The following is a 25769-nucleotide window of genomic DNA, read 5'->3' on the forward strand; positions in this document are numbered from 1 at the left end:
CACACTGCTCTATGGCAATTATCTGTAAGAGCCATATCAATTCTCATGTAAGGTTTTAGACTAACTTAGTCCTATTTATTAGTAGAGAAGAAAATGGAACTAAAATTATAGCAATGAGGATAATGCATCAAAAAACAAACAAAAAACCACCCAAAAAACCATTTTCATACAAATTGCACCTGGAGTCATTATAAAAGATGTTGTCATTTGTGGGAGGATTTCATGCAACCAGTAGCAATCATGGTGACGTCGCTTGCTTAAGCTGTCAGGTACAATGCAATTAAACAATGGAATGGAAAAGTGATTAGAAAGACTTTAATCATCCCTGCCACTACAATATGCAGGTGGAAAGTTCCTAGAAGTAGAATGAATCAACCCTGGGCAGGTGTACCATGCAAGATTTCACAACATACTCTCAGTTTAATGAAAAGGAAGGTAAGAGAGAAGCTTGCAGTCACTTGAAAAGAGTTGCAGGATGACTTGGCAGCAACAGGAACAACTGCTGAGAAAAAAAATTATATTGAAAGCAATGAATGCATGTGGATAAGTTAGAGATATTATCAATAAAATGATAAATATAATAACTTTGACATTGGTGAATTATTGTGCCAATATAACAAAATGTTGTACTCTGATATAAGGTTTAACTCTCAGAAAAATGTAATAACATTGTGCATCACTAAGGTTTTGCCCTCCAAGCCAAATGGTATGTATTTTTCACCTGAAAAAGTGATTGTTTATATATAATTATATATTAAATTTCACATACGTATATACATATGTATCATATGTGCCACCAGATTTGAATAAAATTAGGGGCCTGGATTAAGTAAGGTTCAGAGTGGGGACAGAGATGATAGTAGAGGGGAGAGTGATGATAAAAACTCTCAGTCATAATGAGCAACATTTGTTCCAGATGCATTTTTCCCTGAATCAGACACATCAGACACAACACTATCATTAGTTCATATGTCTGACATTAATTCTTGGACTAATCTACTTCCACAATCTGCTCCCAATTTTCCAACTTTTTCTTTTTCTTTAGACTATTCATGTCATCATAGTTGCACCCTCTTCTGTTCACAAATTGTAAATAAACACATGAGTACATCTTATTTAGCTTATTTATTTATATCTTTTATCATTTGTATGTCACTGTAACATGTGAATTTTAATCTTGGATTAATAAAGTCTGTTTGTTATAACATACAATGTTCATGTACCAGAAAGACCTCTTTTAAGTTTTATTCTTTCATTCTCAAAGTGCAGAGCATTACACTATTTAATATTCACATACTTATTTAAATATATATCTCTCCCATCAGTTCTTTTATAAGCATCAGGATGAATGTTTGCTGGGCTTTGCATAGTGATCACACCTCAACATCTGGGTGCTTTTCAGTTCCCAGATTCATAAGCAAATTTTAAAAGGTCAGGATTTCTAATAGAAAAAATATGACAGTTTTACCAAATTTGAATTCATTTGTATTTCACTCTTAGAAAAAGGCATTGACCAGAACCCTTCCTTGTGCCCTCCTGGATGCATTTGTTTTATCTTCATAACCTTGTATTAAAGCTGAGAATTCTGTATGCTGCCTTAAATCTTAGGTACAGAATTAAACATTAAAATTAAGCTTTAATTCTCCACTACATACACCACCCTAGGTTACGCTGTTCAAAACTGTAACTTGAGCGAAGCACCTCTAGGCTCTTCTCTCAGGCCACAAGTGAAGACCTACCTCTTCCTGAAACACTTAAACTAGCACTTATTCAGGTTTAAATATTCTTGTAGCAGTTGTAGGCTGGTTTATCTTAAGTTTGTAATCTAGCGTACTAGAGTGAATTTGTTCATTAATAGAGACTCAAAGCACTTTTGTATGTGGCTCTGGACAAGGGCATCTGCTAAATGCAATGAATGTAAATGTAAACTTGTACTACCAGATGATAAGTAACAAAACACATGCCAAGCCAGTGTCATTTTTCCTGCTGGTAGTGAAAGTCACTCCCAAATACTACCAAATAAATGTTTTTTTTTTAATTACACAACACTAAGCTAATTTGGAATTCTCAAATATTTACTATTCACCTTAGTCAAATCATAAGGAGTCTGGAAAATAATTTTCCAATACGTGAAATTGGTCTGACCAACTCAACAACAAGTGTTTCAGCAGCTGGTGCGAGCAAGCAGAATTTTTCAGCAGGGAGATTTGACTTGAGGGCACCACCCAGTGGCAGGGAAAGGTACAATTAAGATTTTTTTTTTAAGTATGAGAATTTTTTCCTTTTTAGAAAAATAATTTGTGTCTAAAATGTATTATTTAAACTTAATCGTCTTTCCACGCTAAGTGTTAGTTACTATGAATTTGCAAGTGTGAAACCTTGTCAAGTTACAAAACCACAATTTTGTACACTATGCTATTTCGTATTGCCTGACTAAAGTTTGTTGCATTCTGCTGCCCCCTTGTGGTAAAAGGACCTTCATAAATGATTTTCTATGCGCTTAATATCTAGATTAATATTTTGAATATTTTTACTTTATGCAATGTATTGCAATGCAAATTAATAATATTGATTAGTTTATCTATAGGAAGACTGGGTGTGCCCAATTTTATTTTTTAAGTCGGATAAAACAGCATCATTTGGAAAATGCTAGCTGTGCTATTACATTTTCCCCCTGAAAATGCTCCTGTTTCCAAAACTTCTGACTAACTGACTACTGAATAACTACTTCTGAAACGTTTTGATGCTAAAATATGCAGTAGAAGAAAAAATCGAACATTTCATGTGAGACGACACTAAGTAGAATATTTTCACTGCATGTGTAAAGGTCCTTAGTTTTCTCAAAGGTTCAAACCCCCTCTGAAACTTGATAGGGTTCAACATAAATCTTTACAAATCATAGAGACAATTCAAGAACTATTCCTAGTTCTCTACATTTTATTAGAGTATAGATTTAAACATGATTCATTTATTTAAAAACAAATGTTTTTAATATAGTCAATCAATTCTACAGATATCTAATAATGTTTAAACCACATCAAAAATAAAAGCAGAAAGTAAAAATATCAGTGGTTATTGTGTACAGTGGTTATTGTGTATAGTACTAATTATTTTGTAGAAGTGACATCATTTTCTGTTGGGAATTCAAAATTTGATAACAATCATGGACATCTATTTGAATGTCACCCTGTTGTCAAAATCCATCCTGTATAGCAAATGCAGTTTTGGCAAACATAACAACTGTCAAGGCAAAACTCTAATTTGGGGAAATGGTCAGTGAACATGCTTCGACAAAACTGACATGTAACAAACATTAAGCAGGTTATGAAAAAAAGACTGCCAAATAACATTGGCTTGGACTCTTCAAAGATATGATGGAATACGATTTCTTACACTCACAGATTATTTAAAGGGAGTGTGGCTGCAAATGTAATTAACAATCAGGTGATTTCAGGAGCTTGCCAGGAAGAGCTTGCAGGAGGCAATGTGAAGATGTTGTGGACTGAAGAGCATGATAAATATACTTTGCAACTTCAGGATTCTCAATCAGGCAGGTAATGTAGGCACAACATTAGGCTATATACCAGGGGTCTTTAATCTTAATAACAATGGGCTGCAATTTGTCTGCAATGAAAGGTTCCCTGGACCCTTGCAAATAAAACAGAAGACCTCCTCTATACACTATTGTTATTCATACATGCTTTATACTCTTTAAAATATGAAATGAGTCTAATGATACTTATAATATTTTTTGGATTTTTATTTACTCATGTCTAACATTTTAAGTTAACATTTAAAATATTTATTATTCCACAAACATTAATTAAACCTTTTTTCATCGTTTTTTACTGCTTTAGTCAATACTTACTAGAATCACCTTTGGCTGCAATTACAGCTACAAGTCTCCTGGGATATGTCTTGACAGCTGATATTTTCCACAATCTTCTTGCCAATATTGCTCAAATGCTATGAGATTGAATGAAGACAGTTGGTGGACAGCAATTTTAACATATCAGCTTGAGGCCTAAAATTTGACAGTGACATGTTTTTTATTCTGGTATTTAAACCAGTCCAGTAAAACTTTTACACTAGATTTGGGTCTTTGTCCTGCTTTTTGGTGACCCCCAGCTCTAGTCTAAAAAAAAAAACCCAATGGGGTTCCAAGTTAAATGGTTCCATATTTCCATATTTCTCAGCCTTTGCCATGGATACTGAAATCTGAAATCTGAAACTGGTCTCCGTATCCATCTTTATAGTGATACATACAGCCTTGAGAGGATTGGGCAACCATGTTTGAAGTAGGACCTTTTGGTTCTTGTCAAAATCACCTCACCTTTTGAAAGTGCTTCAAAGCAGAAGTCAAATAAACTTAATCAGTCAACTATAAAACTGGCATTTTTAGCCTCTTCTAGTGAATAATTGAGTTATTGTTACAAATTTCTGATATTTTTAGAGACCATTCAGACATTTCCAGAACATTGTTATATATACTGTATACAAAAAAAATGACCCTCTTTGAATTCTATGGTTTTACATTTCACAACACAATAAAAATCATCTGATGCTTATCAGGTCTTAAAAACACGTTGCAGATAAACATCACATATGACATATTGTGTAATTATTTATTTCTGCAAAAACAAAGCCAAACTGGAGAATGTGAAAAAAATTTGGCTGACTCTTAATGCAACGTTCTTTCAGTTCACTGAGGTTTGCAGGCATTTATGCACAGCTCTCTTAAGATCCTGTCACAGCATTTCAGCCTGATTAAGTTCTGGAGTTTGACTAGGCCATTACAACACCTTGATTCTGTTTTTTTAGAATATCTTCTTTTAGCCATTCTGTTGTAGATTTGCTGGTGTGCTTGGGATCATTGCCATTCTAAATTTCAGCCAAGCTTTAACAGTCGGAAAGATGGCCTCACATTTGACTCTAGAATATTTTGTTATACAGAGGATTTCACAGCCAACTCAGTGACTGCAAGTTTTCCAGGTCCTGTTGCTGCCAAACAAACCCTCCACCACCGTGCTTGACAGTTGTTATGAGGTGTTTGTGCTGATATGCTGTGTTTGTTTTTCACCAAAAGTGGTGCTGTGCATTATGGCCAAACATCTCCAATTAGGTCACATCTGTCCAAAGGACATTGTTCCAGAAATCTTGATTTGTTTAAATTTCAACTTTGCAAACCCAAGCCATGTTGCTATGTTCTTTTCAGAGAGAATGAAATGTAGCATTTTGTATGCTAATTGAGGCCTGCAGAGTAATTCTTGCTTTTTGTAGCTGTAATTTCTTTTTAAAGCAATTTCTCTAAGCAATGCACTGTCTGACCTTTGGGTGAATTAGCTGGAATATCTAAAATGGCAAATGTCTTGAATGTTTTCCACTTGTCACTTGTATATAATGTTATCACTGTCGACTGTTTGCAAATGGCCTTATGACCCTTCCCAGGATGACACACATCTGAATTGTTAACCCTGAAATGCAATTTATGGGAGTCCTATAAAATAACTGCAGAATTAAGATTTTTTAATAACACTTAAAGTAGTAACACCAATGTCAGTATATTGAATGTGATCACTGACTTAAATTTTACATATGAAATAAATGAACCATGTGAATTCATATGATTAATTAAAAAAAAAGAACTGTATGGGAAAGGTTTGCATGTAAAAAGAATGGTTTAATATAACACGTGATGTTATATGTCTAGACTCTGGAAACCACATGCAAAATTTATGTCAAACATGTTTTTTAAATCATCTTTTTTATTTGTAGTGTTTTCTGAACTACTTTACAGACTCACTGTTTCAGAAGGAAAGGTTCCACAGACCAAAAACTTGATGAGTATTTGGAGAAAAGGTCATATAGATTTTGATTTTAATGCTACAGATGAATGCTTGTGCTCCAAATCTAAAAAGATCGATGATCTCTACTGCATTCAAGCTATTTCATGGATTTGAAGGAATAAAAAATTGGCAAGGGAATCTCAGTTTCAAAGAACCTATTTAATAATATAAGAAGAATATAATAGCGGTCATTGTACAGTTTCAATAAATAGGTGCAAGTTGTTATAAAAAATCTGGTAATGTTTTAATTTAGATGAATTTTTAAAGTAATAAACTAGCATTAAATTAAATAGAAATATTGATAGTAGCCTAAATTAATACAGATTATAGATGCCAGAATGCCATTTTAATGAAGGCTTTCTGCTTGTTAAACAATTTGACTGATAGCTGCAGAGGAATGTGAAAAATGTGACTGAAATGTAGTTTCTTACAATGTTGAACTATTTATGAGGGAAGTGCAGAAGGTGGGTCTACATTGTTTTTCTTGTGACATCATTTTATGTTTAATATGCAGCAGACAATTAAAGGGCTTTGCCATTTCTCTTCGTTATGCACAAGGAAACTCGGCTCATCTAATGGTTTCTGATCACAGTTAATCCTTAAAGCAAATGACTTCTAATCCTAGAATCCTGCATGCAGTTACCTGTGGGAAATGCTACCAAGCTTCTTCATGTTATTCCACTCTCCTCACAGATTAGTTCAATATATATTAATCCCTTCATTTATCTTTGTCAATGAAGGACAAGAATCATTTGAAAGAGTGTAAATAATAGACAGAGCAGAAGAGAGTTAGGGAAGCTTTATTAAAGACAGAAGAAGGCAGGTGCTCACCACCTCTGTGCTGCTGGCCCTTATACCCAGAGATTTTCTAATAAGATGCTCTGCATTTCAAATAACACCGCTCTCATCCACCTCATTAACTTTGCATGTCCAGTGAGATTGCCTTGACAAGTAAACAAAACGTTTCAAAATTTTTTGTCAAGAATTAAAAAAAAAAGTCTCTTGAGGTGTTGGTTGAAATCACATTTGCAGTGTTCTATTAAATTCAGAAATAAATCTATATTAATATATTCAGCAAAATCTAGTGCTGTTATCTTAATTGTTTATTTTTCCAGCAGTGGGAAAATGTATTTCCTAACTCAAATCTTTTCCTTTTTTAAAATATTTTTTAAATACTTACTATAAAATATTGCTTGCATAATATTCTTAATATATTCTTAATATATTCTTGCTAACAAGAATGCATAATAATCAAATGTGTAAGACCATTAAGGCCATATAAAAACTATGAAAACATGGCTGACATGCTAAGCACAGATGCATGTATGAGGAAGCCTCACAGGTGTGGGTGAAAGGTGTGGGGAGGAATAGTTTCCTTGGACCTGTGTATTTATTTTAAATCGAAGATTTATAAGCTACCATCTGCTCTCTGGTGTTCTTGCCTTGATTATTTACCCAGAGAAAATATGACGGTGAAAAATTCATGTGTGTGCGTGTTACACTGCATTCGTCTGACCCCAAGGTCCCTGGCAGAATGGAAAAACAGGGTCAGAAGCACTCATAGATGGGGTCAGCTGAGCCACAGCAGAGAGGTGGCCAGTGACATCGCTTCATCACCTCCATTTGCCCCAGATCACAACAGAAAAGAGACAGCAGTGATTGGACATGCACAAACACATTCACTTTCGGAATGGCCACTGACAAACTTTGACTTGTATCTCCTACAAGATGCATGTGCTTTATATCACATTGTGACCTGCTGTGAATAAGGTTAATGTAATTATCTATGAACAGGTTTAACACCCTTAATTTTAGATATGTAGAGAATGTGCAGGTTTCTTCACTACAAAATTGCTACTAGCATAGAGAATCTTATTGAGGTTAGCTTGCATGCCATATTAATGGGTCCTTTGTCTACCATTGAATATGCATAACCAATTGTTGCTTTTGTTCTTGTGATCTACAGGAATTAACAGCAACCTCTACAGTAATTACAATAACAATAAAAGACAATAAGCATGTTATTAAAAAAAAAAAGTATGATTCACTAAATAAATAATAGTGAAGCATTTGACTTAAATTCTTTACTTTATAGGCTATTTTCTCCCAACAGAGTTTTAGAATAATGGTATTCTTATTTTGTGTCCTGGGGAACAAGCATTACAATGTAAAAAAAAAAAAAGAAAAGAAAATTATATATATATATATATATATATATATATATATATATATATATATATATATATATATATATATATATATATATATATATATATATACACACACAACTGATTCAGTGTAAATACCGGTTTACCATCAGATTTAATGCTGATATTCTGAGTGGGATTTACTGTATATAAATAAATGTCCATATCTAACAGCTTTGTTAAATACATGTCAACATAAATCAGCAGATGATTTGTTATTAATTATGCCTCACACACAGTTTTCAGAAAATGTATAGAAATAAGGAATAGGATCAAATTAAAATGAAGCTTGAATCTTAGGTTTTTATCATTTTGAAAAAAATTGCTTTCCCACATGAGCAGGAGAATGATCATAGGTTGCATGCTGACCCTTGACTGGGATTGCCATTTCCTTTTCCCTCAGACCTGCACATAACATGACTCATACAGGAATATGGGTGTAAAAGTACAAATGCAAGCAGTCCAAAATGCATGGACCTACATGGACGAGGAGAAAGATGAGGGAGAAACACGTTTTGCTGGACTTTGCATACCACCCAGTAATGGAGGTTTGGAAAATTCATCATCAAAAAGGCCAGGGCCCCAGTGGTCACCATGGGTGGTCATCAACAGAAAACAAATGGCTTTACATGATGTGATCATTATCTGTATTAAAGAAAAAGAATAAGGGATGAAGCAAGCTGCATAGCTGCCACTTGCTTGTCAAAAGATAAAATTATTGGTGACACAACAGAATGCCGTTTGATGATGGCCATGAACAGGATAGATGAACAAAGCCATGTTTGTACTAAGGCTGGGATGTCTGGCTGGCTCACTGGATGAAGGCTCAGGACATATTTGGACAGGAAAAATAAAATCGTGAAACCCACAAGCAGATTTGTCATGTTCTTTTTGGCAACCAGTTTGCCTTCTTATGCTGAATCAGCAGCTGCCAGTTTTGTTCAAAATAGAAAGAACAATAAATGTACATTAGACAGTATTAAATAGTACAGGCATTTCAGAGCACAAGGACTTACAATATGACCAATAATTTTATTTAAGAATAGTCAGGTATATCAAATGCTATGCATACAGACATTAAACTTCATAAATGTATATCAGGTGTTTAATTTAAATTTAAAATTAAATTAAAGATCACATTTAATATGCTGGCATTAGCTTTACTAATATGGCTCTCTGAAATTTGCACTTCATTATTAGACCAACAGAGGTCAGTAACACCATTTAATACAAAGCAATATAAGTGCAATATAAGTTAATGAGCCATTTGATACATTTAATTTTATCAGCTGGGTGACAGATATCAGATATTTCATGATCCTAAAAAGAAAAGATGGTTTGGGAGATTGGTGGAGGTCAGACAAACAATGTTTTTTGAAGTACTAACTAGCAGGATGCTGTGAGAGAAATAGAAATCATCTTTAAAATGTAAATTTATTAATGACACCTCTGATGTTACATATAGACTGATAATGGCAAATAAAGAACAGCTTTCATGAATACTGTGTTGCATACATATTCTTATGTTTCTTTTGAAATATGGAACATATGGAAATATGGAATAAATAAATACTTAACTTGGAAAAAACCTGAAAGAAGCTATAATAAAACTGAAATATAGGAGGTCAGATCACCAAAGTTATTCACCTTTTGCTTGCCAAAATTGCAGTAAGTATCATTTAGTCAATAAAGAATTAAATCATTTTAAACATCGGTCTGTTTCACTGTTGCTGAGGAAGCACCAAATTCTTAAAACAGCAATTAAAAGTCAGAAGAAGTACGTTTTTGGAGACATCATGCTTTAAGGTACAAACTCAGCAGCACGCTACCACTTCAAATTCAGCATATGAAAGGTATTTAGTTGATACAGAAGATCAGGTATTAAATGAGAATGCTTTGCAGTCCTGTGGCCCTACATTAAAAACATAAATTACATTATTGTTTACAGTGTCAGTTGTGGCCAGGACACATGTAACATAGCAAACACAGAAAATAAACAAACAAATACATATACAGTGCTTCCACATTGTTATGTTACAGCCTTATTTCAAAATGGATAAAATTGAAGTGTGTTTGAAATCTTTGTAAATTTATATATATTAAAAATAATGTAAAATAAAAAAAATAAACCATGTACATAAGTATTTACAGCCTTTGCTCAATACTTTGTTGAAGCACATTTGGCAATAATTACAGCCTCAAGTCTTTTTTGAATGTGATTCTGCAAGCAAAGCACACTGGAGTCCTGGAACTTCTTCCATTTACAGATGTTGGAGGCCATTGTGCTCTTTGGGACAGGTGAACTCCAATCAAGTTGTAGAAACATCTTAAGGATGATCAGTGGAAACAGGATGCACCTGATCTCAATTTTGAGTGTCATGGCAAAGGCTGAATACTTATGTACATGTGATTTTTCTATTGTTTTTTCTTTTTAATAAATGTGCAAACATTTCGAACAAACTTCTTTATTGTTGTCATTATGGGGTATTGTTTGTAGAATTTTAAAGAAAATAATGACTTTAATCCTTTTTTTAATTTTTGTAAGGCTGTAACGTAACAAAATGTGAAAAAAGAAAAAAGTGAAGCTCTGGATGAACCGTATATATCCATGTTGTAATGTCAGTTAAGAACCAGGCATTTCAGATATACTGTACTGTAAAACACCAAAGTCTCTAAATTATTACAGTGCCACAGGTGGTCAGTCCCGCTTATATCCTATCCTAGCTATAACAAGTATCTATACAAATAGATTTGCTATAAAATGTTTATTTTTTTTATGTTTAAGATATTTTAGCTGTTTTTTTTTTTTTTATTTAATATAGATTAGTGTGTGACTTGTCTTATCAAAAATATCTGCACTGATTTGCTGGAACTTTGTGTTACAGCAATCTAAGATGTTGATTATAATCGAATATAGAGTTTGTTGTTTAGCTAAGTGTTATTCAAACTGTTAAGCATTTGAATTGGTTTAAATAGTACACATTTCTAACTACTACATATGCAGACACATATATAAATATGAATGTAAGCTGTTTATGTCAGTTATCCTATTACAGATATCACCTAGAAAAACCCACAAATCTTTTACAAGTCTTAACCTGACTATTTCTAAAACAACAGCAGTAAGTCTCATTGGTATGAAGAACAGAGATCACTACAGATGGATTGTTCTGATAGTTGTAATGACTACTGATGCCTTTAGAGCTTTTCCAGTGTTAGTTTGAATAGGTGTTATACAAACAAAAAAAAAAAAAAAAAAATATATATATATATATATATATATATATATATATATATATATATATATATATATATACATGCACAGAGAGAGAGAGAGGCATTTCACATAATGAGGGTGAAAAATGAGGGAGCAAGAAACCCAGTTAAGACAACTCCAAACCTCTTCACTACCACCGCAACTGTGCCACCCGCATCTTCTGGAGCAGTTCAGCATGTTTGTCTAATAACATGACAAAAACATTAAAATGTAAATAAAATACTACCTACTCACCAGAGATGCAGACTCATAATTTGCACCGCTCCTCAGAGGCTGTGAGCCAGTGGTACCACTCGTATTTACTGGTCTGGAAGTGGCGAACAAACCCCTTCCCTGAGACAAGCTAGCTAGCCTTGGGATTGGATGACCTCCTCACGATGTCTAGCTTTTCTTCAACATTTATTTTAAGTATGTCCGAGACCAAATAAATATTATATTGTATTAATGTGTGCAGATCGCTACAGACGTGTTTTGCCAGTCAAACTTTGGTGTAACAGTTTCCCTCTGACCAACCAATCAGAGGATGCTATTCTGGGCCAGCTAGCTGGCCCTGTGAGGCAAATATGAAATCTGATTGGTTGAAGAAACAGACCTGTTGGTAATATTCTCAATTGTAAAAGAGCCAGCATTATTGACTTTGAAGGCCCTGGGTAGATTAGATTGACATTGCAGCACATAGAGGCTAAAATCTGATTGGACAAAAAAAAAATCTAACATCCACATCCACGTACTGGAAGCAGTGCAGCCAAGAGAAACGCTATGAAATGAAAAGAATAGACTTTCGGGAAAAATTACTAAAATTTCATGAAACAAATATTAGAATTTAGGTTGTAAATGTAGGTCAGTGCTTATGATAGAGTTTAGGCCATATATATATATATATATATATATATATATATATATATATATATATATATATATATATATATATACAGTATATTAAACATTTTGAAAACATTCTTATTAACTAACATTAACATTCAGTGACCTCCTTATCCTGGTCAAAATCCTGAATGATCAGAATGAGACAGGAATACACAAGATAGTCTATCACGGTGCACACACATTCACACAATTTATTCATGTTTAGGAGGAATTTATCATAAACAATTCAGCTACTGTCATTTTCTTGGGATGTGGATTAAGCTCAGAGAAACTGGAAGAACACAGACATGTGACCTACATGCAAAATGCTACACAGACAGTAAAATAAGCTGTAAAGTGGCAATGCCACCCACTGTGCCAGTGTGCTACCCCCTTACAGAAACAGTAGTGACAAAATGCTTAATGACTGATTCATGTTTATTTTTCTACATTTTGGTGACATAAGATAACAGTACTTGGTTAATAGCAATGTTGTTTAAGGAACAACTAAGGTGTGTTGATCTAGGACATCATGTTCACTGAACAGAATACATGCAAGCATAGCAAAAACAGAACAAGGACATACATGCACAGACACACAAATATACATCCATTCTTATTTTTGGATCTATTGCAATAGAAGGCATTACTCCAGCTTTATACTGCTTGGCTTCCAATCAAACTGGCTTTATAACATTTAAAGCTTCATCAGAGCCCACACAGTCCAAAAAGCAATAGGAGGAAAAGCATGAGTGTCGGCCAACCACACACACTCACTAAGCTCATTCCACAAAGCTGCAATAAATCATTAGGAACGCAGATGTCTGCGTGGAAGTCACAATCATCTAAGGCTAATAAACCGCACGTTTTCTCCAAATGGATCACTCACATATAACTGTCAGTAACTGTCAGTGTGTTGGCTAGTGATTGCTCACATTGGCCTTGCTTTGCTCTTTTTTTCGCAGAGAGATCTTTGCAACTTTTCCAATTAGCACTCTCTTCCTGTTTTTTGGACTCATTCAGTTTTTAATTGTTCAAAAAGACTGTGTTGCATATACAGAAAACAGACTTGGGCGTATCATCTGGTTCATTTTATAGTTGGGAATCTTCCAGAAACAAATCCGTGGCATTGTAATAATCAGTATCACTGACTGAAAATATAAATAATGTTTTGAGGTGAATCCAATACAGATTAAACTATTGATTTAAAATGCTTTGGCAGTGTATTATTCCATTCTACATGCTGGAAAGTTTGTCACAGTTGTCAGGTCATATTGCCAGACCAGTTCTTTAGGGAACATTACTAATGTAATATTATTACTTATGACCTATATTTATATGAACTTGACTTCTTTTCAGACTGATTATGCAATCCTAGTTAAAAAAAATAAAAATAAAAATAAAAATAATAAAAAATTATATATATATATATATATATATATATATATATATATATATATATATATATATATATATATATATATGGGTATTTAAGTAAAGCCTAGGTTACAGTGGGTCATTAATATTTGCAAGAAAAAATAATCTTCCACTAATTTACTTTAAAACACAACCCATTTATTTATTACTACAAAATTGAGCCCATGATATGAATGAATCTTAAAACATTAATTCTTATTGACACCAGAAAGATTATTTGCGATAACAATCTAGATAGATAGATAGATAGATAGATAGATAGATAGATAGATAGATAGATAGATAGATAGATAGATAGATAGATAGATTAACATAAAATGGTTTTATTTTGTGCTGTACACACAACAGAACTGGTAATTAGTTGGAATAAGCATGTATGGCACCAATATGGTTTCACTGCTTTATTTATTGGTTTAGAAATTACTATTTCTAACCAAAGCTCAGATAAATATACTGAAAGAGCTGTTTGCCAGCTGAGCTGGCTTTAAGCACTGTTCAGCTGTTTGGGTGACTGAGAGGAGTTTACAGTAATGTGGACAGGCATCTAAGGTGAACTTTCCACCAGGCCTTCAACTCTGGAGTTATTTCAGGGCATAGGAAAGCAGACTTGGCAAGAAGCAGACAGAACTGTGGAGATGCACTGGTCTGAGCCAGTGACCTTGCCTGTCTGTGGTGTCACTGACTCCAGAGATCCTCAAGGGTACTGCGGTTTCACTAAGGTGGGAAGCATCAGGCTTGCTATGGCAATCCCAAGACAGTGTAATCCATTAGCTGCCTCCTGCTAAGGAAAAGTGCTAAACTCTGAGTTATGACTACTTTAAGCTGTATTGGTTGATGGTATGAGGACTATAGTGATTCTATAGTGATACAAAATACAGCAATCAGAGATATAATTTGTAAGGTATTATAATACAGATAACTGGAACTTTGTAATCATTCTGGCTTGAATTAAGTTTAGACTAGTTTGGGTATTTGATCTGTTATAAAATACATATAGCTTTTGCTTATTTCATTGTGCATTATGCAAACAAGGCAACTGTCCAATTATTGCAGTTGGTCTAATTTTTGCCCCCTAATTTTCTTACAAACATAGTCTTTGAGAGACTGATTATAACCACATAAACCACAATTGCCTATCACAGAGAGAATCACAGAGAGGACAGAGACATCAGCAGCATATGGATGTCATTTGTAAGCACCACTGAGAACGTATAGTCTAGTCTGGCCTTTGCTATCTCTCTATCCATCTGTTTTCACATTACTTGCAAATTATAGTGTCCTCCAGACCCAAATGAGCATAAATCATCAACATAAACGTGCAGAAGTTTTCCTTGCTGTCATAAAACAATGATTTAGAGTGGGGCTTGTGAAAATACGCCGCTGTGAATTCGCCCCCACGTCCCAGCAGTAGGAACACAAAGCACCATCTCATCGGAATAATTTATGGCCTCCTTGGGAGATGTGGATGATTAGAGCCCAGGCCACCAACAGGCAGAAAAACAGTAGGCGCTCCAATAAGACCCACTGAAAAAACTTGGGTCAAATTTATCAAACAATTCAACAAAATCTATTTCTGTTTTAGATAAGTGAGCAACTGGAGATATATGGTGTGTTTAGTATACTGGTACATCTTTGGAACGTTCAGTCATCAGGCATTTGTGAGTTTTGGAGTTTCTAGATTAAATAGTCATAGCTAAAGACATGGACACCATGGGATACACTGGCAGCCAAATAAAATATACAATAGGAGGTTCCAGGATTATAAACCAGATATTTGGGTAAATGATGTCACAGGATCTTTATGAAATTGTTGTATTTTTTTTAAGCAATGGGTGTTGAGGAAAGATTCATTCTGAAAACACACACACACACACACACACACACACATACACACTCACACACACACACACACACACACACACACACACACACAATGTCTGTGGAAACACTCTGCCATTACGTTACCTCTGGGGAGGCGGCTGCATTTACAAGCTAGCTTATTTGGTTAGGGAAGGCAGGCCAAGCTGCAGAGGGGCTGTAGAGGTGGTTTCCTGGCCCAGGTTTTATATATTGTGAATAGCCTTATGCTCCTTCTAGAGATAGGAAATGCAGGGAAAACTACTTGGAATAACAACCTTTACTGAAACTGAGGAATTGGTGTGTATCCAGTGTGCGTCCTCATTGACAATCACCATGCTCATTCTCTTTAAATTAAAGGAACTGTAGCTAAAAATTGGTTTGGTGAGGAGCCTCACTGGTTGATAGCTGTCATATGATAGGCTAGGGCTAAACCTATTTGGAGGAAACTTAGAAAAATTAGTGAAGCAGATTGCATGGCATGGTAAAACAATACCATAATTCATATTATAACATTGACTAAATGGTATATGAAAAGCAAAAGTTTTCAAATGTAAAATATTTTTAAGTTATGGTTCACCTGAATGATGCAATGTTATATTTTGCATTCATGTTACAATCTTATATAAAACAAGGATTATTCAAGGGTTCTTTGGTCAAGACAATGTTTTCATCAAATAAATGTGCAAATATGTACACATTTATTATTAGATTAAATAATGATTCATGTGTGACAACACGCAAGTTCAGCAATACCTTCATAATTCTCTCTTGCATCTAGATATAATGAATTAATCTTCTGACTTGATACAAATATTTATTAATTTTATTAGCAATATTTGTTAATTTTTTGTCAAATAAATGGTGGGTAATTAAACCCTTTGCCTTGAAATCAGAAATAAGTTTTAACCTCGAATATAATTGTGCAGAGTTCTTGTTATTCTGGAACTTCTGGAACAAGAACAATTATGTAAATGGTAGGAACACACCCTCGATTGGATGGCAGTTTATCACAGGTTACCAGTTGTTGTTTAAAACCCCAGTTCCAAAATTTTATTCAGAATAGATATACATATAATACATATCAAATGTTTAAACCAAGGAGATGCACCATTTTGAAGAAAAAATAAAGTATTCCTGAGTTTAATGGCTGCAACAGGTCTCAAAAAAAAAGTTGGAACAGGGCCATGTTTACCACTGTGTAGCATCCCCTCTACTTTTAACAACAGTCTGTATACGTCTCGGATTTGAAGGGATCGGTTGCTGAAGTTGTGGGAAAGGAATGTTCTCCTATATGTGTCCATACAGGATTCTATTTGCTCAACAATTTTTTCATAATGCACCAAATGTTTTCAGGCAGGCCAGTTCAGCACCCAGACACTCCAACTACAAGCCATGCTGTTATAATAGATGCAGTATGCCGTTTAGAATTGTCTTGCTAAAATATGCAAGGCCTTCCTGAAAAAGACGTCTGGATGGAAACATATGTTGCTCTAAAACCTGTATATACCTTTTAGCATTGATGATGCCTTTCCAGATGTGTAAGCTATTCATTCCATAGGCACAAATGCACCCCATACCATCAGAGATGCAGACTTTTGAACTGACTGCTGTCAACAAGCTGGTTGGTCCCTCACCCCTTTAGTCCAGAGAATGTGGTGTTTATGGTATCCAAAATAATTTCAAATCTTGACTCATCAGACAATTTTTCCACTTTGCCTCAGTCACCCAAAAATGAGCTTTTTATATATAAACCATTTTTGTTGGTAATTTTATAATATTATATTATCACATTAAATGGAATATAAAACAACTAGAATTAGGTCTGAATAGTGGGAAATAAATCTTTTTTTCTGTTTAACAGCTAATATGTGTATTTTTTTTCTTTTATTTGGTGGAAGGCAAGTGCATTAAATGTGATAGGGTTTAGGCTAGCGTGCTAGCACTGCTTGGTTCTTGCCAAACTTTTGTTTTTTTTAAAGTGAAGAACAAAATACATAGATTAGATAACAGATACTCACAGAGAGCATGATTAGATAAAAACACAGCCAGGAGTTTTCTTCTCTACACTGCATTTGCATTACCCACATACAATTTTAGCAGTCTAGCTGTGTACAACAGCCCTAGAGATATGCAGAGCCTCAAGGAAACTGATTGCATTCAGCAACAGTCTGTCCAGAAGCACTTTAAGTGCTAAATGTTTTGTTATTAAGCCATTTTTTTGTATTTGTAGATATCCAACCAAACTGATATCCCTGAAAATATTGTTATATTGTTATTTACTAAAGCAGACAAACAAAAGGCAGTTATGTATTTGATACATTTTTCATATTTAAGGTGCTTTAATATGTATAAATGGAAATTAAAGATGACTAAAAATATTTGTAATATTAATATGATTTTGTAATTTCCAGTTGCTTGACAGATTCTCATCTATCAATGTGTGCAACAAATCTTTTGTTCAGCATGATCAGTAACTAAGCCATAAACTAATGCAAATTAAACAAAATAAACGTTTTTACATAATGCTTTTTGTTAAAAAAGTTTGTCTTACATTACTTTTGAAATCCTACAGCAGCTGCTGGTGTAATCTTAGAGCAAGTGAATTCACTCCAGCAGATGGCACTATTGTCTGGGCAGGGCATGTCTGAGCAGCAACACACACTTTGGCATTTAGATTTTTTTTTTAAGCTTATAGTATGTTTACATGTAAACATTGCTGGGGAGGCATATGTGCCAGAGTCTGCAGATGTGCACAAATAGGTTTGTACATGCATTCATGTGTGAAGAAATCAGCACTGGTCTCTCTCTCTCTCTCTCTCTCTTTCTCTGTCTCTCTCTCTCTTAGAGATTTCTAAAGTTCTATACTAGACTTTAAAATAGATTTAATATCATTTAAAAGATTTAATAAAAAAGTAGTAATATGAATAAGAATAAATAATACATAAATAAATATTAAATATATAAATATATTTATAAATAATAAATATATATATATTTTTTGCAGAATGTTTGATAAATGTAGCCCATTGTGTTTTATAGGATAAAGTATATGGTATAACTGTATCACTCTTCAAAATGTACATTTACAGAAACCAATGTTTTATATGTTTATGTTCTTTTCTTTCATGTCATTATCTTAATTGCTCTCATGAAAGCCTCTGAAGTGTAACTGGGAACAATTAATTGATTTAAATGGTTCATTTGCAGCTAAATAAACAAAACATCAACCCTTAGACAGAACACAGAAGGCGCCATCCTGTACAGAAAACAATCCAGTAATGTAGAAATTTAGAGGGAGAAAATGCAATTCTACTTACTGATGAGAGGAGATTGAGCTACATATTTATGTATGCATGAATTGACATCTTAAATTCAGATCTACATTATGTACAACATCTTTTGCAAACTTGTGTGTTTGAAATATATTTTTCATTCATGACCTGTGTGGTAACGTAGGAGGGTAACAAAACCACGTCCAGAATGTTTGAGCTCTGCATGCTCTTTCAGCAAGTGGAGTCACACTCACTGAGACTCAGCAGGCTGGATCATTCTGACCCAGTCTTACCCACAGCTCCTCTGTCTGTGAACATTAACATATTTTAGTGGGTAACCAGAGGCCAACAACACATACGCAAACACGCACACACACACACACACACACACACACACACACACACACACACACACACAAACACTCACATATAATCTCTCACTGCAAGATACGATGCAAGTGGGCATGCCAAATAAACCCATGTACATTTTATTTTTTTGTAACCGCTTGAATGTGGAGACATGTTCCACATGTATCAGTTTGCACATATTTACACACAGACACTGTACAAAACAATTAATGTCTGATAATTAAAAGCATTATATGAAAATGTATATAAAATATTTCTTTTGATACATTTTTATGTGGTCACAAAAATGTATATGCCAATTTGGAACATAACAGAAAAATATATATGACAAATTTGCAATGTTGCCTAAAATTACATCTAAGCAAAGCACCTGCAAAAAATATATATGTCAAATATGACAGTATTGTTTTTTGTTAAGTGTCATATGCTACCAGAGGAACAGTTGGACTATTTTATAGGATTTATATTTAGTAATGTTGTAAATTCTGCTTGTATTTATCTGCATGTGCATTTGAGGTTGAACAGGTCAGACACTGGTGTAAAGTTACTAAGGTATAGGAGGCGCCAGGCAGTTTGACACAGTCTCACCTCCTCTAACTGCTGTTAGTGTGAGGAAATGTCGCTATAGAAAAGCGGCCATGCGTTCAAATGAGCTACATTAGCTATTCTGCCTTTGTGTTCATGTAGGCAGTTCTCAGCTTGTTCTGTTGGGAAGACAGGGTGCACTGAATTTAGCAGTAAGAGCTTAGGTTCAGGAATTAGTCTGTTTGTTGATCATGTAGTGATTTAATGTTTTGGTATACTGAGTCAGTTGCTTGTGAAAATGTGGATAATGTTGTGAAATTCATGCAGTTCAAAAAGCGATTTTGGTAGCAGTAGTTGTCCAAAACATTCAAAGACCAACTTTATTTATTTGTTATTTTTTATTCTCTATTACTCTTTCACAGTTTGCTTCCATTGTTCACAGGCTACTATAATTTATTATTAAAGGAACCTAACTTGGGTTATGTTTTGTTTGGGAAAATCCTTTATCAAAGGAATGTCAGAATGCCAAGTGTTGTTCACTGTGGCTTGCCAATGGATTTCATAAAGCTATGAGATAATTTGCTTGTGTGTATGGTGTGGGTATCTCTCATGTCTTCCATCACTTACTATTTGTCAGCCATTTGTAAGTCACACATTCAGAATTTGAAAGAGGGCAAAGCTTTTACTATGGAGGCATTCCCATGTTGGGCAGAATCTTTTTAGAAGAACCATATGATTACATCCACATTAATTGTTCAAAAGACTTCAGAGATTTTCACTCTGGTGGATTTATCAAATCTTGCTTATGACTAGGATGAGGGTAATCTGAAACCAAAAGGGCCAAAGCATGAGATTCTTTTCTAAAACATAACCCACATGCATTTGGTCTTCTTAGAATGCAATATATTAATACTTTAAATTAAAACAGAATGTTTCAAGGAAAGAGTCCCTTCTGTGGAATTTAACTTAACCATGTACATATTTTGTGTATCGGTGAATGTGACTGAAATGAAATATGTTATGTAATATACAGGGGTTTACCCAAGACTTTGCAAACTTCTTTTTTTGGGTTGCCAACTGAGATTTTAGACTGCAGTTCCAACATAGACTCATAATTACACATTCATAAAAATGAATACATGCCAACTTGTGCAGTAAATGATAAAATGTTAGGTTAATAATCACAACTTTTCAGCTGAATCCAACAAACCTAATAGGTGTAATTATAAATGATATCTATCATTATGTTCCATTCATTTATTCATTCATCTTCAGTAACCTCTTTTTCCTGGGTAAGGTTGTGGTGACTCCTATGCCAGAATGCTGGGCGTGAGGTGGGAATACACATTGGATGAGGTCCCAGTTTATTGCAGGGTACCATACACACAGTTTCACTTAGAACAATCTAGTGTATAGATAATCCACCTACTGGCACACTTTTTGGAAGTATGGAAAATCCAGAGGAAACCAACACAGACACTGGGAAAACATACAAAACTTTATGCAGACAGAAACATGTGGGAAGAACTGAACCTGGTCATCTAGAGCTGTGATGTGGCAATGCTAACTTTTTGTTACATATTGTGTAAGATCCTGGTGGCATTAAAACACCACAGATGGAATGCAATGAAGGCTCAATACATTACACTGAAGTTTTCTGGGTCAACATTTAACATACTTTAAGCTGCTGATTAAAAAAGCAGGTATTAAACCTATTCCCCCTCACTATAAATATCACTGACTTTTAAAAAATACATAGAAACAAAGAGTTTGGGTTTGTGGGCTTCTTCCAAGCTACAGTGTCATTTCCAATTTATATACAACTCATTTTTACAAGTGAGGCACTACTGCTGGGTATCCACACAGGCTACAATAACAACAGGACATTTGCCTGTTTCTCTTCCTTTATAGAAAGCATTAAAATTGAAACCTTCTAGCATTACCGACATTTCCTTTGTAGTTGAACAAATAAATGAGAGAAGCAGCAGGACATGGAGAGGTGCATCTCCTGCTGTGCGTCTTATGAGATATTTTTTGCTCATAATAAATAATTTATATACATATATTTAAGTATTTCAATCTATTTCTTCTTTTAGTAAGAACTGATTTAAAAAACGAAATACCTTACTAATCATTAGGTGTCAAACAGGTGTAGTTGTTCAGTATTCCCGATGTGTTAAGCTAACCCACTAGCAGATTCAGTCAGGTTGTTTGAAAAGATCATGATAGATCATGACAGACAACGCCTCCATTTTCACACTGCAATTTTCACAGGACAGGGAAGTGTCTTTTCTTGTTTTTCCCCTTTTCCATGAGTCCCCAGAGACAGACAAGGTCAAAAGGTGCTAGGCAGGAATATAGGAACAAGATTTCCAATAAAACAAGCCAACTCTGACCGGTGTGCGCACTGGGGAAATGAAAACCAGGCTGAGTCCTCGGAATCAAAATGATCCAAATCAATGCCAGATCAAGTGCTGATACAGTCAGGGCAGTTTAGGCCTCATACATTGGAACTAAATTTCACCAGTGCCACACCTTGTTAGTGAGGAAGAGAGCTATGCAGATAGCTGAAAGTGAAAGGGAGGTTCAGAAGGCTCCCATATACTTAAATGCTATTGGCTGTTGAGGCTCACACCAGTTGCAGCTTTGATAAAACCTCAAATATGGATCGACTTTCAGAAAGCTCCATTGAAGAATCTTTTTTTCCACTTAATGTAATATATCATGCTATGCCTTTGGCCTTTATTTTTGTGAATGGGTATCCATTGTTCCAGTTGGGGAAATGTGATTTAAATAAAGAGAGGTGAACTGTTTAAGTGGTCATGCATTAACCGTGAAATATGCCCTTGTTAAGAATGAAGGGTTAGGTTACATTTTGTCATGAAAGGCTAATTTGGAATCCAAACTAGTTTTAGAAAATACTAAATAAGCTTTAAAGGCAAATAACAAAGTTTTTGATGCTTGTATGTGAACACATTTTTTAAAACATCTGAGCTCATTTCTTCTTTTGACACTTATTTTAGATCTTTAAATCACTTTTTCCATGATGCATAGCTTAATTTGTGCATAACATAATTCAGCCAGTCATATGATCTGTACATTCATTGTGTCAGGGTGAAGAAATGTGTCATCATCAAGATGATGGCAATGCTGTGTTGTCATGAGGGTGACTGAGAGTTGTGAACAGTACTGCCTCTTCATGGTTCACTGCTAGACTACCCTGATAGCAGAGCACAGGTCTGGTCCTGCTCTTTCCAAATATGCCATACTCATATGTTCTCCTGTCTTTCCTGTTCCAGTATCAGAATTCCAGTGTGGGTCACACCAGTTTCTCTCCCATTATATATTCCAACCACTGCAAGCTTAGCTACCGTTTCCAGTATGACATGTTTTTTGTTTCTTAAAGTTTAATACATTAGAATTAAGCAATCAATGTAATACTGCTACCAAGTTTAAAAAAGTATCAGTAAAGGTCAAAGGGGCAAATGATATGTGTGCTGTGTGTCTGCATGGGTGTATGTTTATAAGCGTGACTGAATGAGTGGTGAACTTTGCCTCCTCCAGGATGTAAAAGTGCCCCATAGCAAGGCGTTAAAAGAACAATTAGATTACGCTCTGGTGACATCATCAGCCAAACAGGTTTTCATGCATATCATCCAGCCAAGCAGTGCAGATAATTTAAACTGAGCAGATAAAAGGCTCCAGACAGCACGTTCTCATTTTAGGTAACATAACCTAAACTTGCGGCCCTTTACTCACCTATTGGCTTCACATATATCTGTTTTTAGAGCTCCAGCATGGTCTGTTTGTTGTTAAGCAGGCCATGCTGGCCTTCCAGGCAATTGCACATACTTCTTTCACACTTACGCTGTAGTTTATTATTAGCTTACACAATAAATAGAATCTGCAAATCTAAATTTTAATGGCTAAAATAGATTTTCTTTACATTTAATAAATACTTACCCTTGCTACAAACTATGCTAATGCATTTATAATTTTTACTTAATTCATATGATATATTCATATTTTCCATTGGTAATTTAGCTGCAAGTAAAGAAATATGTAAGCAATTTTGCATTTATTTTTTATTTTTTTTTATTAATTTGTAAATCTGCAGTTGTCTGTGGCATTGTGGTGCAGAACTGGCCAGTGTACAATTTAAAGCATTTGATATGGCTTCAGTTAATGCAAACATAGGCTTTAAATAACTCAATTACACAATTACGTGGACAGCATTATTAAACCACTGTGAACCACATGTTGCCACTAAAGTAAGCCACCCGAGTAACTGGTCAGTTTGTGTAAACACAGAGAAAATACCTCCAAAGCTTTCTCTAAAGTAGCAAAGGCAAATCCCAAAGAGTCTGACCCTATGATTAAAGCTGTTCAACCTTTGGAAAAATAAACCGCATCCACCACTTTGTCTAATCAGGCAAACATCCAGTTTCACAGACTGTACAGTCATCTTCTACATCTTTGAGAATATGGTTCTTTGCTTGTTTGGTCTCAGAACCTAATGGTATGCACGTATGTTATCCTGATAAAGTATCATTCAAGAGTGATATTAAATTGTCTGATTGGTTAATAAAATGTTTGCAATAATACATCTGATTTAAAAATTCGACTATAAATCTCTACACATACTAATCTGCCATGCTTTGACTACAATAAAAGCTTCAAATAATATTGCTATTTCCTGCATCTGCTTACTATCAAAGCCTAATTAAAATTACAGTAAATACTGAGATGGATTATATTATGTGTGTTGCTAATTTGGGATGGGAAAATCATAAGACTGTTTATTTGCTTCTGTAATTTCCACCAACTGGAGTAATATTTGTGGCATCAGCACTATACAACTAAAGGTGCAGTCATAGCATAGCTATTATTTTGCATTAGTATGAATTCAGATATTATTTATATTCACCTTCACCTGACTCTATGTATCATATTATACAGTAATCAATCATATTCAAAATATTACACTGGCTATTCAAACTACAAATAAATTAACATAGAAATATAGCATTTTACTGCACATAAACATTACAACTAGGGTAAGAATTACTGCAAATATTTATAGTGTAGAACTTTGTTTTCTGTTTTATTAGATTTCCTAAGATCATTATGTGAGATTATGTAGCCAAATTAGTATACAAAATAGTATAGTGTGTCCTTTATTGTATGGGAGATAGTAATCTTAGAAAATAATATCGATATGAAAACTAAAAACGTGTGTTACGTGTACAGAGTTAAGGTGGGAAAACAAAGATTATGTGTTGAATCTGCTAAGAGTACGTTGGTGGCATGAGGATATGACCACATTGGTCGAAGTCTCGACGGTCTGGCGCCTACTCGGTTAGTCCAAAACACCATTCCTGGACTAAGATGTATTTGTTAGGATTTTGTGCAACAACAACATCAAACATTAACTTTGATTGTTTCTAATTGTAGGATTATTTAATGCTTCACTTTTTTTGTTGAGGTGGGGGACTTATAATCTCGCAACCACACTTATTTAATTGTAGCAATTGAGGCTGTTCTGAGAGGAGATTTAGGCTTTCATCTGTAATGGTGATGATTAGAAGATAGGGGAGACTGACCTACAAGCAGACATATTCACTAGAAAAAGAATTGGGAAAATACAATGGTTTTTCCCAATTCTTTCTTCCCAATTCATGCAAAATGTGTGTGTGTGTGTGTGTGTGTGTGTGTGTACATATACATACACACACATACATTATATATATATATATATATATATATATATATATATATATATATATATATATATATATATATATACACACACACACACACACACACACACACACATAAAAATTGCACAAAAATAAATATGTTCACATGCATAATGTATACATATATATATATATATATATATATATATATATATATATATATATATATATATATATATATATATATATATTCATATTCTTACATACAATGTTTAAACATTAAACTAGTTTGGCAAGGTCACTCATAGAGGATTTTATCAGCTGGTTTAAGCAATTAAACATGCAGTTGATTTCTGCAAACTCGGCTTGACTGTATCGTCTTAATTAGCATCCACACAGGGCTTATCCTCAAA

Source organism: Silurus meridionalis, chromosome 8 (assembly GCF_014805685.1).
Source record: "Silurus meridionalis isolate SWU-2019-XX chromosome 8, ASM1480568v1, whole genome shotgun sequence".
Classification (NCBI taxonomy): Eukaryota; Metazoa; Chordata; class Actinopteri; order Siluriformes; family Siluridae; genus Silurus; species Silurus meridionalis.